Raw genomic sequence first — 18628 nt, forward strand, 5'->3', positions numbered from 1 at the left:
AGAGAGGGAATGGACGGAATGCTTGTTTAGCGTCATATCAGTGCACCGTAAACCACTGCTATTTGGACGTTAACATGTTAGTACGGTTATTTTCAGCACTTGATGAAAGAAGAAACCCACTGCAGCTACACAGTCTGCTTTCATCGAACAGCAACTAGATAAAAGAAATGTATCTACATCTGCCTGAGCCGATTCTATTCAGAGCAAGTTATTGCATAATATCAAACAATCTGGTGTCAACAAACAGAGATAAGAATTATGTAACAACAATACAATCTGATTGACATGAGCTCTGCTGGTAATAATTATAGGACACTGAGCTGATTTTAATCACACTGCAACTGTAACAACAACAATAACAACGACGATGACAAATAATAATAATAATAATAATAATATAATAATAATAATAATAATAATAATAATAATAATAATGTATAGGCCAGACGGAAACACAAAATGCGTATTCTATTTATAGGAAAAAAATATCTATATTATAAAAAAAGAAACGGTCAAAGTACTTGGAAATAATTAAATTAAATAGCCGTGGTATGTGCTATTCTGTCTATGGATGGTGCACATAAAAGATCCCTTGCTACTAATTAAAAAGAGTAGCCCATGAAGTGGCGACAGCGGGTTTCCTCTCTGAATATCTGTGTTGTCCTTAACCATATGTCCGACGCCATATAACTGTAAATAAAATGTGTTGAGTGCGTCGTTAAATAAACGATTTCTTTCTTATAATAGAGTAGAGAAATGTTTTTGTTTTAATTTTCAAGAGTTTGGGAATTACAAACGAATCAAGTCCTCTGTTCAGCCAGTTTCCCCAGTACAATATGAAGATTGTGTGCACTAGTTCAAGACAGTGCATACCAATACTGATGATGCACCAGTGGAGTGGTGCTGGTTGGGATGAGGAAACCCGATTGATCCCAAGACATATTTTGGATTTTTCGCAACCGAGGTTCCGCGGCAATTTAGTATATGCCTTAACAAAATCCAATATATATAAACATTTATACAAACTGTGCACTTCGTGACAAGTTCCCGCAATTCAGCATGGTGTTGGGTATGGACATAAGGTTTCCAGAAATCACCTCATACAAGTCAGGGTAGTCCCCTGGTGGTCGGTATGCAAAACTTCCAAAAATGTAATGTCACATCTCAGCTCCTGTTAGCTCAAGATCCTTGTATAATACCTATTTTATCTTTTCTGAAGTAATTTTTCTGTTTCAAGGTAATTTTAAAGGTCAAAGGTAATTTTTAGATAATTTTTAGCAAACAAACTGGCCTAACTCTCGAACTAAGGCACATAGAGAGATGATGAGGTCTCAATACCTACGTTTTCGACCCAAAGAAGAAATATTTTTTTCAGTTTATTTGACACTCACTGTCTTCCTATAGTCAAAAAATCAAATAGCTAAGAACTCCGGAACTAAGCCACATAGAGAGATGATTTTTGGCAATATATCCAAGAACTGGTTGGTTCATGCACAGTTGAACACTGCAAGCGATGCAGAGATTGGAAGTGTGAATTATCACACATCCTGTATACACAGCTGAAGAGTGATGCCCGTACAAAAATTATGTAACCAGTTTATAAAATTGTTATTACCCGTGAGAAAATCTACACCATTGTATATATACTACTCAAAAGAATTTAAGGGTCAAAAATTTATAACCAAATAAGTTTCAGAGTGTATTAGATTGATGATGTAAACTACACCAAATTTTTTATTTATTGTTCCATATTTACAAAAAACACACAAATAAACGTCACTGTATACAAGAAAGTCACATGACATGCTGTCAAAGTTGAAGGTTGTCAAACATGGATTTTACACATTAGAACATTCGTTTAATAGTGTGTGAATCCACCCCTGGCGAAAATACACTCGACACATCGTTGCCTCATGCTGTTGATCAGACGTCTGAAGAACTCTTGGGGAATGGCCTGCCACTCTGCCATAAGAAGTTGACCCAGATTATGAAGGTTGGCCGGAGGGGCATGGTTATCCCGAACTCTCCTGCCTAATTCGTCCCAGGCGTGCTCTATTGGGGCCAAGTTAGGCGAATATGCTGGCCAATTCATCCTGGCGATACCTTGTTGTCTGAGAAAGTCCGTTACCACCCTGGCGCGGTGGGGTCTGGCATTGTCATCCTGCAGAACTGCCCCGCCGCCAATCTGCTGAAGGCCTGGGAGAACCAACGGCCGGATAATCTCATTCAGATAGCGGATTCCATTCAGATTGCCATCCACCACATAGAGGGGGGTCCTGTGGTGGATAGAGATGCCGCCCCACACCATGACGCTGCCATCACCGAACCGGTGACGTTGTCTAACGTTAACGTCAGCGAAGCGCTCCCCAGGACGTCTGTAGACACGAACCCGACCGTCGTTGAACTGGAGACTAAACCTAGACTCATCAGTGAACATCACTCGACCCCACTGAACACGTTGCCACCGCAGATGAAGCGTGCACCAGTGACGTCTGGCCGTTCTGTGACGTGGTAGAAGTGGTGGTCGAACAGCCTGGCGACGGCAGCGTAGATTATTGGCTCTCAGATGATTGCGTATGGTTTGATCAGACACTCGAGTTCCAGTCGCAGTCCGCAGATTGTCACGTAATCGACGTGCAGTGGTTGTGCGTTGACGTAGAGCCATATTGGTGATGTAGCGGTCCTCTCTATTTGTAGTGCTTCGGGGTCTTTCCGAACGTGGACGATTTCGAACAGAATTCGTTGCTTGGTACCGTTGCCACAGTCGGCCAACGACACTCTGACTGACACCAAGTCTCAGAGCAACATTTCTTTGCGTATTGCCATCCTGAAGCCAAGCAATAGCCCTTCCTCGATCTTCGATAGTCAGTTGAAGTCGTACCATTGTCGAATTTGGAGTGTGCACCGTACACGAACGCAAGCTCCAATTATACGGAAATTCAGCATTGAGAACATGGAATACACGTGCAAATCGTGCAAATGAAGCGCTTTGTGAAAAAGCAATTTATGGGCACTTAGCAGACCTTTCGCTTTCGCCCTAATTTACGTGCAAATGTAAGCATGTTTTCGCCATTAGAACTAGTCGACAGTGTCAATGACAGTGGATTTTAATTCATTTATGGGTTGCTTAGACCCACTTTCGTCAAAATGGAACAATACCATGCGTGACATTATGGTCAAGCTAATATAACTGACATTCAGAAAATAATGTCGAAAATATCGTCTGACCCTTAAATTCATATATTATATGGGAACTTGGACGTTACCCGGTATATATATATTACCGTAAAAAATAAGAATGATCATTTTCTGGTATTAACGAACAGACAGACATAGATACAGAGAGACAGACAGACGACGGACGGACAAACATATTTACACCAGAGCAGGCTTCGACACTAAGGTACGTCCGAACGACATTGTCTAGTAAACAGCTGGTTCGGTCTAGTCATAAGTGTTTCTTAGTAGCCCGAATGGTCGTGTTGATAATTTATGAGCGGTGAATTAATTTGCCATCCAGTGATCCTACAAACATTAATATTTTCCATTAAACTATCGACACGGAAATCCCAGGTTCTATAATTAGACGTGATGCAGTGGGCAGTGAATAACTGAACAATCCCGACTGGTGCTAATGACTGACGGATCCGATATGTAGAGGGCGCCGTTCGTCACAACTCGGTCGATTCCGTTGATACCGGAATCGACCGAGGTTTGTCAATAGTGTGCGTTTGCTAAATTTAGTGCGCATAGATCTATGTCATAAATACTATCAGCGAAAACAGTATTATTGTTTCTGCTTGATACGTTGGTACACTGTTTTTTTGTCCAATAAATCGAATAAGGTAATGAAAATGCAAAACATACAATAGTGTACGTTCTTTGAATAAATATTTTTCGGATTTTTCAAATATACGACAATCGATTTCGTTTTCGAATTATTTACATGTGGTACAGTCGTATTCGAGCAGACAAAGAATGGACCTGTTTAAATACGGGTTTTCGTCTGACAAAGACCCGTCTGAAACTGACTTGTCCAAGAAAAGAAAAAGTAAGGCAATTGAACAGAGTTTATATGGATATTCTGTGAGAAGTGATATTGCATTGTTTGCCATAGATACAGTTTAGCTTATTCCAGTGGAATAAGACTACAAGCGTTAACTTTTAATGTTAAATATGTTTCAGTCATGAGTCCACTGGTCTAGTAATAAATAAAGTTAACGTCGAACCCTGCAGAGCCGTTAAAACTTAAGTGAAACCGATATTATTTTATATCATAACAAGGCATAACATGTAAAGAAAAGATCTCCCAGTCAGCAGTACGCTCGCTTGGCAATCGTTCAGCTTGCAGCCTCAAGGCCTTTCAATCTTTCCATCTTGAAGCCTGCCACTTCCAAGCTAACTCTCGATGAAGCTGGACGCTGTCGCCTGTGCTCTCGACTTGCCCCCCCCCTCCCCCCCCCGCCCCCCACACCTGGGGGGATTGATTGCAAGCTTTGGATCGCTGCTGGAGTTTCGCGTCACGTACACTGGGTCACGGGCAACCGTGACATTGGTGTACGGCGACTCGGACTCGCAGAAGAGGAAGGGAAGATGACGGAGGAAGAAGAAACGTGCGCCAGGAGCGGCTCAGGGGGGAACAAAACTGGCGGCTCAACCTTCTGCGTCGCCGCCCCCGGCTCGGCCCAAAACGAAAGGACTAGCTCATCCGGACCTGCCGTCAACACCGAGGGATGCTCTCAACGCGCCGATGTGCGAGACGCCCGCAGACGGACCTCCATCTCCCTCTACGCCACCGCCTACACGTAACTGGCCACTGTCACCAGTCTTGCCAGTTCGGAAGGCGGCGGTCCGGGCAGGAGCCGTTGCGAAGAGGAAGGCCGTCGCTCAGCCGAGCGACCAGCCTGACAAGGCAAGGCCTCCACCTTCACAGGCACCGTCCCCCTCCGACTCGAAAGCCGTCTGGAAAGTTCAGATCGGGAAAATCAGGTCCGGCTTCCTGAAGTTCGTGCAGGGGGACACCTCGGATCCGGCATTACTGATGGGCGGACTAGTGGAACCAGAGCTGAAACAACTGTCTGATGGAAGCGCTTACGAGCTACACACCATCAAGTCTACAGCCGGCAAGACGGGGTTAGTACTAACTCAGCGCCGAGAAGGAGTCTACCGACAAGCGGTCCTAGTTAGAGAAATGGATAGCCATACCATTCACAGGATCGTCAAGGCCCTTTTCGGCAACGACTACCGGAGTGTTATAACCATCCTCGCCGACCAGAGATGGAAGCACTTCATCCCCGCCTTTGCCAGTTCTCCGCTCATCAGTTCGCCGTAGGCCAACCTCCACACCCTAACGGCCTTAACGAGGCCACTCACGTGGACATATAGATTGGACTTTAAACATTTAAACCTTCGTTCAAAATTTTATGTCGAAATTACTTCTTTTTTTAAAATATTATTAAATAGTCCGATCCTCTCTTCTTTCTCTTATTTATTTTTGGACTGTCCTTCTAAAATGCTCCAAATTATATAAATATTCGGCCGAGCAGTCAATTCTTTTTCTTCTTTTTTGGGGTTGTAATTTTTTTTTTTTTTAAATTATACTATTAACCTTTTTACTAATTGCTATTTTCAAAATTCTGCCCATTTTCAACACTGCCCCCCCCCCCCCCCCCCCCCCCACACACACACACATCCCGAGTCAGGCCACCGATCTTATCGGAGGTCGGACTCGGGATGGGCGTGTTCGAAACCCTAGTGGTATATGGGCACGTTAAACTAGTTATCATCATTTAAGCCTGCTGATTCGAGGAAGCTTTATGACCATCGTATCGAGTAACGGGGCTCTGGTTGCATTGGGGTGTACGTGCACCAGACACGGTTCAAAGAATACCTTCCAGAGAAGCTAAGCCTGACTGGTCTGAATACTCCGAGGGTTGTGAAGTTTACATCTCTCACAAGAAGACAGTCGGTGCAACTTTGACACAGACTGCTCGTCTTCAAGTGCCTGAAGAGGAAGCTACGAAAATCGTTGAAGTGGGTTTCATGCTGCGTAGGTACATCCTTCTGCAACGTCTGCAGTTCACTGGATTATTAAAACTCAAACTGTCTAAGTGAGCCGGTTGCTAAGCCTCTTTTAACCCTTCTAGATGTCCTACTCCATGGTTCGAGCTCTATAGAGGAGACAGTGGAAGAGGATCAGGCCAGATACACAGTCGCCTGCACCATTTCTCAACTGATCTGCTGCAACGCAAGAAAACCATCTAGCAACGCTTTCACTCTCCATCAGAGGCAGGAGAGAGAGACAAACAACATGTAAACGATCGTCAGAAAGGCACCATTAGCACGTTTCATGCATTGGACATGTCAGTCTTATGACCGAGTCATGGATGTCAGGAGGGGACTCGACCTAGCTGTGTCAAGGTGTTTTGCTGAGGACAGAGTCGCTGTGCCTTTGAACATCAAGCGTGAGTCTTCACTACTGGCGGAGTCGATAACACTGACGAATCTGGTCGTATTGAGCTCCATGGCACTGCCATGTCCCTGACTCCTGACAGCACGGGGGTGGACCCCCCCCCCCCCTCCTCGCCCCCAACCACCACCACCACCACCACCACCTCGCACCCTAGATGCTTCCGAAGGCGCTACTATCCAGCATCCTGATGACTTCACTATTGCGCCGTACATTGATGAATATGCTGGATAAATCACCATTTCATCAACGGCCAGGGGTGTCCGATGAAGCGTGGCGCCACTATCTCCACAAGGTCCTGGCTGAAAAGGATGGAAAGCGTCAAGAAACGCCGGTGACCTTCTCTGGCTACTTCACGAAGTGAACTTTTTAGTTTTAATTCCCTCTCCGCTTTTTAAGAAAAATTGCCATCGTAAATTCGGCCCATCAGGTTTATTGTGTTCTAATCTACGCATCCCATGAGAAGAAAGCTGTTTTCACATGCACCAGTTCGCGTCGTGCTTTTTTAAAGGCATAAATATATATATGGCATGCGGCGCGGGGTTTTTTTCTTCCAAAATCGATCATGTAGCGAATTCTGACGCACGGCGTAATGGGTACAAATTTTGTCATCTTTTGTTTGTGAAGTTTCAGATCCTTTTTATATACGCGAAAAATGCAGCTACATGAAAAACACAAACTTCTGACGCATGCATGTGAAAGGCCACATGATTTCACTGCTGCCGCACGCCGGCACGTATACATGTGAAAGGCAGCATGATTTCACTGCTGCCGCACGCCGGCACGTATACATGTGAAAGGCCGCATGATTTCACTGCTGCCGCACGCCGGCACGTATACATGTGAAAGGCCGCATGATTTCACTGCTGCCGCACGCCGGCACGTATACATGTGAAAGGCCGCATGATTTCACTGCTGCCGCACGCCGGCACGTATACATGTGAAAATGTCTGATGGGTGAGGGGCGAATTGCAGCCTCGCCACTAGTACATTAACGGTCATGGTATATTCTACCCTGCCTATGGGACGGGCGTAAATATGCAGACAGAAGCAGGCACGGATGCAAAAAACAATCAAAAACACCAAAAACAAACAAATAACAATTAGAAATAAATACAGACAAAACCAAAATGGATAAATTTGATCGCGGACCACATTGAATACCATACGAGGGATGTCCAGGAAATAAATGCATGTCGCACGCTATACGCCAGACTGTGTGTGCATGTGAAAGCAGCTTCCCTGGTTAATAAAAGAAGAATGCAAACTGACATGGTAAAATGAGGTTAAGAGTGCCGCGAGCGGGATGAACATTCAGAACTGTGTCGTGAAAGCAGGAAGACAGAGAAGAACTGCTTCGGTTTATTAATCGCGAATAGAATCCGAGAATGAAATCAAGTTACAAAAACGTTCAACAGTAGAAATTGCTTTGGAAACATAATCAGCAAGGCCGAACTGGCGCGCTTGCAGGAAATTATAGGGTTGTTTTTTGTTTTTGTTTTGTTGTTGTTTGTTTTTGGGGGGAGAGGGGTTGGGGGAGTGGTGTCTTCACTGTGGCGAACGGAGTGTGTAGATACATAGATGTTCGGGTCATGCTTCCTCAAAAACATGAAAAGTTACCTTTGAGTATGGGTGGTTCGACGCCCCCTCCCTCCTCTGCATTCACGCCTGCCTAATATTGTGAAAATAAGAGAATGGGATGTAGTACATATGAGAGCACAGTAACATAGTAATTGCTTCCTTACCCCTTCCCTGAGTACGGCAACCACCCCTCTAGTTTCTCCACTGACATAATGTTTATTTTTGATACAGATACAAAGTATTTTACAAGGTTAATAATATGTAGAATATTTGCTACATTTACCTCAAACGCTCAATGTAGTAAATATGCTACATTATTAAAAGTATAATTTTTTAAATTAAAATCCAGAAATCAACATGGAAGTGTTCAAAATACACAAAAACGTGCAAATCGATTGAATATGATAATTGTTCGTATTTATTTTGAGAACTTGGGCAATAGAGGATTACTGCTAATATTTATTTTGATATTGGCTCTGAAAGGAAAATGTTCGTGAAAGAAGACTCATTTTCTTTTTTGTGATTGTATTTTCGAAGACAATTTTCTCCTCATCACATACAGGATTGCCATCCGTGGAATGCAGCAATGTAGAGAGAAAAACACACAGAGAGGGAGTGAGGACATAGGGTGTGCCATACATTCTCATGACTTCAAAGTGCTAACTCACTCCTTTAGCAAGAGACGAACTGATTTACCAAGTCTAAAGGTAGAATCTCTGGTATGTAGTCCCACTGGTCCAGCAACTTCATCAAAACAGAAAAATGCACGAGTTTAACACTGTAGACATTGTAGTCCATTTCATTGATTACCTTTTTGCATTTTCATTGTTATTCGACTTTTGTGTGCATGTCGTCGCTGTGGAAGTCATTTCACCTTCACCAATCACTATGTGGCCTTTTTGTTATTAAATGTTTTCTCTATTCTAAGCCATCATTATTTTTGGTAGAACACCGCAATGTTCATTTAATGCTTCCTGCAACACACCATTTGCCATCCTTTAAAATATGGTTTGTTTTGTTTTTCAAATAGTCCAATATACTTGTCTGGCAACACCTTCAAATAGTCCAATATACTTGTCTGGCAACACCTTCAAATTGGCCAATATACTTGTCTGGCAACACCTTCAAATTGGCCAATATACTTGTCTGGCAACACCTTCAAATAGTCCAGTATACTTGTCTGGCAACACCTTCAAATTGGCCAATATACTTGTCTGGCAACACCTTCAAATAGTCCAATATACTTGTCTGGCAACACCTTCAAATAGTCCAGTATACTTGTCTGGCAACACCTTCAAATTGGCCAATATACTTGTCTGGCAACACCTTCAAATAGTCCAATATACTTGTCTGGCAACACCTTCAAATAGTCCAGTATACTTGTCTGGCAACACCTTCAAATTGGCCAATATACTTGTCTGGCAACACCTTCAAATAGTCCAGTATACTTGTCTGGCAACACCTTCAAATAGTCCAATATACTTGTCTGGCAACACCTTCAAATTGACCAATATACTTGTCTGGCAACACCTTCAAATAGTCCAGTATACTTGTCTGGCAACACCTTCAAATTGGCCAAATTTTCCGAAACATTTGAACCGAGCAGTCAAACTGGATCACGTCAGGGACCTAATATTTATCCGATTGAAATAGGGTCCGGTGTTTAGAGGATCGCGTTTTAGAATTGAGAAAAGTCGGGTCCATGACAGGATTCCGGTTTGTTTCGGGTCCCGTATATACATGCAAGCATACGTTCAAGACTGGAAACACACAAAAAGTGACTTAGTTAAAGATAAAATATCCTTGATGCAACTTCAACTTAGCTTTACCTAATTTTCTGTTGTTAAATATGAATAATGTTTACACGAATTAGTAGATTTATTAGTAAAATTTGTATATAGGCGATCTGCCTTAGATTTCGAGATATTCATTTAAAGGTCCAGGCTTATCGAAAACCTATTTCACTATTGTTTGGCATCTACGTATACCTTTCACAATATAGGCTATATGAAGTATCGGTACAACAAATTTTAAAAAATGTACCAGTTTTTAATATATTCGCAATAAAAAGTCGCGTTTTTCCCATCGCTTGTCAAAACACCTGTTGACTCCACGAGCTAAGTCACGTGACCATGTGACGCGCAACCGGCCTCGGTGGCGTCGTGGCAGGCCATCGGTCTACAGGCTGGTAGGTACTGGGTTCGGATCCCAGTCGAGGCATGGGATTTTTAATCGAGATACCGACTGCAAACCCTGAGTGAGTGCTCCGCAAGGCTCAGTGGGTAGGTGTAAACCACTTGCACCGACCAGTAATCCATAACTGGTTCAACAAAGGCCATGGTTTGTGCTATCCTGCCTGTGGGAAGCGCAAATAAAAGATCCCTTGCTGCCTGTCGTAAAAAGAGTAACCTATGTGGCGACAGCGGGTTTCCTCTAAAAACAGTGTCAGAATGACCATATATTTGACGTCCAATAGCCGATGATAAGATAAAAAATCAATGTGCTCTAGCGGCGTCGTTAAATAAAACAAACTTTACTGTGACGCGCTATGCGGCATACTATGAAAGCGTTATTATGCACAGCCTTTCACACCTTACTTGACCTGACCTTTTCACACATTTGATTTGGAATTGTATGGATGGAATATTCTTTTGGAGATCGTTTTCAAACACACACACACACACACACACACACACACACACACACACACACAGAGAGAGAGAGAGAGAGAGAGAGAGAGAGAGAGAGAGAGAGAGAGAGAGAGAGAGAGAGGAGGTGAGGAGGTGCAGGGGCGGCAGTGTAAAAAAAAATAGTGGTACGGCTCGAGGTTGCCAGACTCTACTTTCCAATTCATTTGTGAAGGACATTTTCACAGATACAACAATTATAACCCATAAAAGTTTATCTTTGAAACCTGGTACGACCATGCGCCGCCCGTGCAGTGGCGTATGGAGGGGCCCACGGGAACACGCCCCCCACCCCATCAAACATTTTTAAAAACTATTAAATTTTATAAAATCATACATACACATGTATATACATAGTGTGGGTTGTCCCCCCCCCCCCCCCCCCCACTCACACACACACACACATACACATACCCTATTCCACCCCAATATAAAATCCTGCCTACGCCAGTGGAGGGTACCAAGCCTAGAACGATAAAAAAAAAAATATGGGGCAAATATTTTATAATTTGGCTCACCGGATCATCATTGTTGTATTCCGGCTCAAATTGATTGGGAAGTACCCCTAACGAATTTTCTCCTTCTTCCTCACCAATCGAGGTACCATTAGAGTAGATGTGACAAGACCAAAATGTCCAAACTAGCGTCCGTTAAGAATCACCTGTTTCTCGAAAAATCATTCTCTGCTGTCGATCTACTAACAGAATGAGTGGAATCCGCCGCAATCTACGTCACAGGTCTGATGCTGGTCAAATCGACTGAGCAGTGTGTGTGTGTGGGGGTGGGGGGGGTGGGGGGGGGGGTACCAAGCGTTTTACAACAAGTCACTTTATTAATAATTGGGATGGTTGTTGTTGCTTTTTTTAATACTGTAATGTTTATGTATTTTGTTTATATACTGTATATTAATAATGTGTTATAAGCTTGGACCTTTAAAATATATACATGTGGTGGCCATCTTTAAATCCAATATAGCGAACATATTACCTACTTTTTATTTTTATATGCACCGGAAGATTCAATTCAAAATAGCGGCTACCAGCATGAGATATTACATTGTTTAGGTTCTACTTTAATTGACACCTCTATGCCATCGAACATTTGTGCCAAATTTCATACTTTTATAAAACGTAAGGGATTCCACTGGTATTTGGGCTATTCAGCATATTCATATAATAAATATTAATACCATTGTCTAAAACGTGTTATTGGAGGTAATAGTTAAGTTATAGCTTACACTTCTACATGCCATACTGAGAGTCAGTTAATTGACGGCCATTTTGAATTGTGACATTGTCCGGCTAATAGGGGACACTGACAGGTTGGTCAAGTTTTACTCTGTACATGATATCCTAACTGTAAACAAAGTGGCATGTTGTTGTCACATTTTACACTGTTGTACTCAACTACCTAATTCCGCATGAATAACAAATGTGGTGCAGTTATATATCCTATGGAGGGTCGGGATTTAGCTAATTCAATCGGTAGAGCTTCCTCGGTGGAACCATTCTCTGATTGTTTTTTTCTCTCGTTCCAACCAGTGATCCACGACTGATATATCAAAGGCCGTGATCTGTGCCGTCCTGTTTGTTGGAAAGTGCATATAAAAGATCCCTTGCTGCAAATGGAAACATGGGAGAAGTGTTTAAAACACTTATTGCTTACAATCTATAATACAATACGCAAGGCCTTTTTAAAACACTGTTCCATCGTTCGGACCATTTCTCATCGTTTGATGTGTACTGCTGACATCCTTCTTTGTACTTTTAAGCACATTTTGCAAGGATCGTTTTGCGCTTAGATTCAGTCGACTACCGTACACACATCGTGCTAAATACTGTGTACAAAGATGAATTACATAAATACAAGCGTAACAGAGGTCGCCATTCTCATCATTTAAAATAGAAGCGGCTATATACTGGGTCGCCGTGTATATAGTATCGGCTAATAAGGATAGGCTATATACACGGCAGTCATATTTAGGTGAAAAAACCCCAGTTTAAGGCATCCTCCCCCCCCCCCCCCCCCCCCCCCCCCCATCTAAACGTTTCCGTGCGTAGTAAGGGTTACATCCGGGCGGCTGTGGGTTGCTTCCCTCACTACGTATTAACCGATGATTAAACATAACTTTATAGACTATATATGCCGTCTAAACTAACACGATCTACACTACTGTCATCTTCAGAGACCGAAGGGACGTCGCGCAGCCCAGTGGTAAAGCTTGTGGTGATTGATGCGCGGTCCATTTAGAAGAGGTCCCCGTTGGTGGGTCGACTGGGCTATTTCTCGTTCTGGATCGACAGGATGGTGGAAACTACGGCCTGTGTTATAACATTTGGTGAACTAGTTCAATGGGCCCACCAAAGGGGATCGAACCTAGAATACTCGCACATCAGGTGTACACATTACCACTGGGCGACTTCCCGCCCCATTTACTGAGTGCTTTAGATCTCGCTAATTAGGGCACTACAGGCTTTCTGTCTGTTCTGAGCACACCAAGGTCCCTTTAGTGCAATAATGTTTAAAACAGCCGGTAATGTTAAAGTCTGTTTTGTTTAACGACACCACTAGAGCACACTGCTTTATTAATAATCAACTATTAGATGTCAAACATTGGCGTAGTCTTAGAGAGAAAACCCGCTACGTATTTCCATTAGTAGCAAGGGATTTTTTTTATATGCACCATCCCATAGACAGGACAGTACATACCACGGCATTTGATATACCAGTCGTGGTGCGCTGGTTGGAACGAGGGCCCACCTACGGGAATCGATCCCAAACAGACCGTGCATCAAGCAAGCGCTTTACCACTGGGCTACGTTCCTCTCCTTAGCTGGTACATATTCAGAAATGCATTTCAAGTTATTGTAATCTCATTACAGCATACCATTCCATTGATTTTGAGGTGAAATGTTTTGAGGTTGACATGTTTGTACTTAATTTGGGCTTACTTGTTTTGGGAACACCCTTTACCGAATCAGCTGTGGCTCAATATAAAGCCCTGCCGTTATACAAATAACGAGCTACTCTCGACATACTAAATTTAAAAACATATGTAGCTACCGTCGTTATTTTTCAGCGGACCGTTCAAAATTGCGCCTAATTTCCATCATACAAACTGCGCACCCTTTTCATTTGGATTTAACCTTACGGGACATTCCAAATTCCATAAAACCCATAATCACCCTCCGCCTGTTACCGACCCCGGTCGGGCTGCTGGCGCTCCCTTGCACCTGTCAATGCAGGCGGTCCCCCTCTCCATCCCACCCCACCCTTTCCTGTCCTGGGCAGACAAGCCGGCCGAGGCCGGCACCTGTGCCCAAGACAGGCGTGCGCTACAAACAACTTGTTCTGAATGTGCACGTTAAACACTGAGCTGACCTGGCACATATAACTTTCCTTTCTAATCACTGCAAAAAAAACCAATCCCTCGAGGTACCTAAAACACAAATCATGTTCCTAACACGTTAATGCAGTTGGCTAACACGAGACTGTTTTAAAAGAAGTGCGGTGTGCGTACTGGGTGTCCCCCGAGGATCTACACGTCTTAGGATCGATCGTCAACGGTGGCTTTCTAACTGCACATTCTGTCTTTTTTGCCTGTTGATTTGACCGTGAGCAAGTGACACGATGTAGCTTTTTTGCACACCGACTGTATATCAAAGGTTGTGATATCCTGTCTTTGAGATGGTGCATATAAAAGATCACTTGCTACTAATGGAAAACATGTAGCGGGTTTCCTCTCTAACACTATATGTCTCGACATCCAATAGCCGGTGTCGTTAAACAAAAGAAACTTTAAAGTTTGTTGCATACCAGCAGGGGTGAAGGTTATGTTCAATGCATTAGTCGTAATGAGAGTGATTCCAGCTTGCGACATAAGGCTCGTGTCCACTGGATGCCAAACGTGTGTGTGTGTGAGTGTGTGTGTGTGCGCGCGCGCGGGCGCGTTCCAACCACTGCGTCTGCTGCAGTTGCGGCTCGAGTCTGGACGATCTAAACCAACTGTTATCTGGCCGTAACTAATCAAAAGTAGGTCGCGGTGACCTAGTTATGGTACGCAACACACCGCCATCCCAGGTTGTATTTGCATCCAAGGTTTGATGATCCTGTATGAATCGATAAGGAAGATATGGCCTGGATGAGGTTTCCTTTGACGTGCAGTAATGCATGAAAAGTAGTTCGCTGTGACCTAATTATGGTAAGCGACACACCACCATCCCAATTTGTACTTGCATAGAAGGTGTGATGATCAAAGATATGGCCCTGATACGGATCTCCTTTAATGTGCAGTAATGCGTGAAAAGAAGGTCGCGTTGACCTAGTTATGGTATACGACACACCTTCATTCCACGTTGTACTTGCATGTAATGTCTGATGATCCTATACGTACTGACAAAAAATTGTTTTGTTTAACGACACCACTGGAGCACATCCATTAATTAATCATCGGCTATTGGATGTCAAACATTTGGTAATTCAGAGAAAACCCGTTACACATACGACGGCCTTTGTCCAGTTGTGGTACACTGGTTGGAACGAGAGAAAAAACCCAATCAGCTGAATGGATCCACCGAGGTGATTCGATCCTGCGACGCAAGTATCTCAAGCGGGCACTCAACCGACTGAGCTAAATCCCGCCCCGAACTGATAAAGATATTCCCCGGAAACAAAACGTTTACGGACGGACAACACCATTCCATAAGACGGGCGTATAAAAAGCACTTCAAGGCATTTTTTTAGGTTAAACTTATAAACGGTAGATTGTGCTTTAGACATATTTATAAGAAGTATGGGTTTGTGATGTTTATAAATGTCATGTATACAGTGATAAATGACCACCTTGTGTGAAACACAAACATTACAACGCTAGTGGTGAATTCAATTTGGTCCACAATTACACATGTGTTCCTTTGTATGGCTTCTTTCCATCAGTATATTAATTGCATTAAACATGCAAATAGCATCTAATTTAAGATGCACTTTCCTTTATTAAGTACTGTTTCTTTGTAAGAAGACAAATTTGTATTCCATTTTTGACAATTCTATTAAATTCTCACTTGCCATTTTTGACATAATTTGTTGTAGTTTAAAACATGTCACATTTGCTGAATACCAGTGTATGAGAAACGCACGCGGTCGGTACTTTCATTGCGGCTGGCCATGCATGCAGTGTGGTGGTCTCATTGGAACTATTCAATGTTTTCTAAATACTTCGCCGCCCTGCACACACATCCGATACCTCTATGACGTGGGATAAATCCAGGATAGCATACAGTATGCCGAGGTGCCACAGACTGCAGGATCAATCCCCGTCCGTGTACTCTCTGCTGCTAATGCTAATGGTCATGGGATAGAACTCTAACGTCCACACTATGGGTTGGTTGGTTTTGTTATGTCAAATGTTGTGGTATGTAGTGTCCTATGTGGAAGGGTCATACATACCTTGATGCTATCTGAAAAAAACACCCCAGTACTGTTTGGGAATTTATCACTTATACTCTATGCGCATGTCTGGGTTGGCGAATAACAGTTTTAAGACAAAGTCTAAAGGATGTTTTGATAGAGTCAAGAGTGTACTCTCCCATGAATTATTGTCACGTGTTTCCATAGCCACTTTCTATTCTCCAGGATAATATATATTATATATATATATATATATATATTTCGTCAAAGTAATTTCTCAATACATTCACATATATATGATCATATTTTGGGGGTAAATGAATGAATGTTTAACGACATCCCAGCACAAAATACACATCGGTATTGGGTGTATTGGGTGTCAAACACGGACGTTCGGATCCTGGTTAGAGTTTATATATACAGTAGAATCTCATTGGCTCGAACGCCCAACGGTCGAACCTCCCGGTATTCTCGAACCAAGAACAATGTCCCGATTTTTTCTCTCTATTAAACCCTTTTATTTTGGTGCTGATTGGTCGAATACCCCTAGGGTCGAACAGAAGCTTTCTCTCGAACCAGTTTATTAGTCCGAACTGTAAAATTAAACATATATAGCTCGAACGACTAAGTCTATCCGAAGAAATACAAAAAATAATTTATATTTATTTACGAATTTTTCATTGACCCTTTCACATCAGTCACAAAGTAAGTTAATATAAATTCGGAAGTGGAACGAATTAATCCTAGATTATATGCCGGCTTCTCATGTTGTTTATTTAGCACCTATCGGTAATTATCTTTCTAGTACAGATAATAGGACTACGATAATCGTGAGCTGAATGAACCTTGCATGAAACACCAATCAATTGGTGAGCCTAGTTCGGCCTCGCCTGTTTACTTTAATCATTTTAATCGCTACTCTACGTGTAGGATTTCGCTCAGTCGGTTGAGTGCTCGCTTGAGGTGCTGGCGTCGCAGAATCGAACCACCTCGGTGAATCTATTCAGCTGATTGGGGGCTTTCTTGTTCCAACCAGTGCACCACAACTGGACAAAGGCTGTGGTATGTGCTTTCCTGTTTGTGGGAAAGTGCATATAAAAGATGCCTTGCTGCAGTAGGAAAAATGCAGCGGGTTTCCTTTGATGACTACGAGTCAGAATTACCTAATGTTTGACATTCAATAGCCGATGATTAATTAATCATTGTGCTCCAGTAGTGTCGTTAAACAAAACAAACTTTTTTCCCATCGACTGGTACTAATCAAACACATAGACCCTCCAACCATGATCCGAACGCCCGTGGTGTCAAACAAAGGCAAGTATTTTGGGAAAGGATCCATAATCACCCGTAAAAGAATCAGACAATTTCAAACAAGATATGAATGCTAAACGCGGTCCAAATGCGTTATTTTAACTTGACTGAATATGGATGCAATATATAGAATTCTGTCTATAGAATAACAGCACTTTTAGAAACTATTAAGTTAAGGAATAACGATTCACGATTTATTTATTTCACTATAATATATTTAATTTAATTTACTTCATCATGCATTTTATCTTATCTATCTTATCTTATCTTATCTTATCTTATCTATATTATCTTATCTATCTTATCTTATCTTATCTTATTTTATCTTATCTATGTTATCTTATGTTATGTTATGTTATGTTATGTTATGTTATCTTATCTATCTTATCTTATGTTATGTTATCTTATCTTTTATCCTATATTTTCTTATCTTATGCCTTTATGTTATTTAATGTTTATGTCTTATTTTAATTTTAAAATTCATGAAATTCTATTTTATTATATTCTGGTTTTTATTAGGTAATGTCTGTTGTCATATAATTTATCTGACTTTGTGAGTGGAGGGTATTTGTGGGAAACGTCCCCCATCGCACCACAATTACGATCCTGATGAAACGTACTCGTATAAATTAACAATGATCAATATTTTTAATGTTTATAAAAAGCAACAACGAATAACACAATGTTATTTTGCTATAATTCGCAAATACTAATATAAAATAGTATTTAATATATGCATCAATTATTAGACTATTTACCTTTCTTTTTCCACCTGTCAGTTCTATTTGTCTTCCAAATATTCCAGTACTTTCTGTACGATCTCCAGTAATTCTTTCCTGTCGAGCACGGCGATACCGTAGATAGGAGAACGCCCCGCGTGAGACTAGTAGGAGTAGTTATATGTCTGCGCGTACCGCGGTAATAAGAACGTTTTATTGGGTTAGCGCCGAGCCAGGAACATCACTTCGTCACGTGTTTAGACGCACAGCGACCAATGCCGTCGCCTTGCTTTGACTAACGGTACTGGGCGATTGACGGCGCGGAATGTGGTCGAGTGTCATATACTAGTATAGCCCTAGGTTCCAATGGTCGTACAATCGATCGCCTACGGGCCTCGGTGGCGCAGTGGTTAAGCCATTGGACTACAGGCTGGTAGCTACAGGGTTCGCAGCCC

The 18628-nt window shown here is 42.4% G+C and overlaps 1 protein-coding gene across 1 annotated transcript in view; it reads right to left on the reverse strand.

Annotated features, from left to right (window-relative positions):
- Positions 1 to 18382, reverse strand: part of LOC121384171 (QRFP-like peptide receptor) — a 102130-nt gene extending 83748 nt beyond the window's left edge. The window contains exon 1 of the mRNA XM_041514435.1: positions 18213 to 18382. The gene's annotated coding sequence lies outside the window, so the exon portion shown is untranslated. The remainder of the gene's footprint in view (positions 1 to 18212) is intronic.
- Positions 18383 to 18628: the final 246 nt, after the last annotated feature.

The sequence above is a fragment of the Gigantopelta aegis genome, chromosome 10 (genome assembly GCF_016097555.1).
Source record: "Gigantopelta aegis isolate Gae_Host chromosome 10, Gae_host_genome, whole genome shotgun sequence".
In the NCBI taxonomy this organism is placed as follows: domain Eukaryota; kingdom Metazoa; phylum Mollusca; class Gastropoda; order Neomphalida; family Peltospiridae; genus Gigantopelta; species Gigantopelta aegis.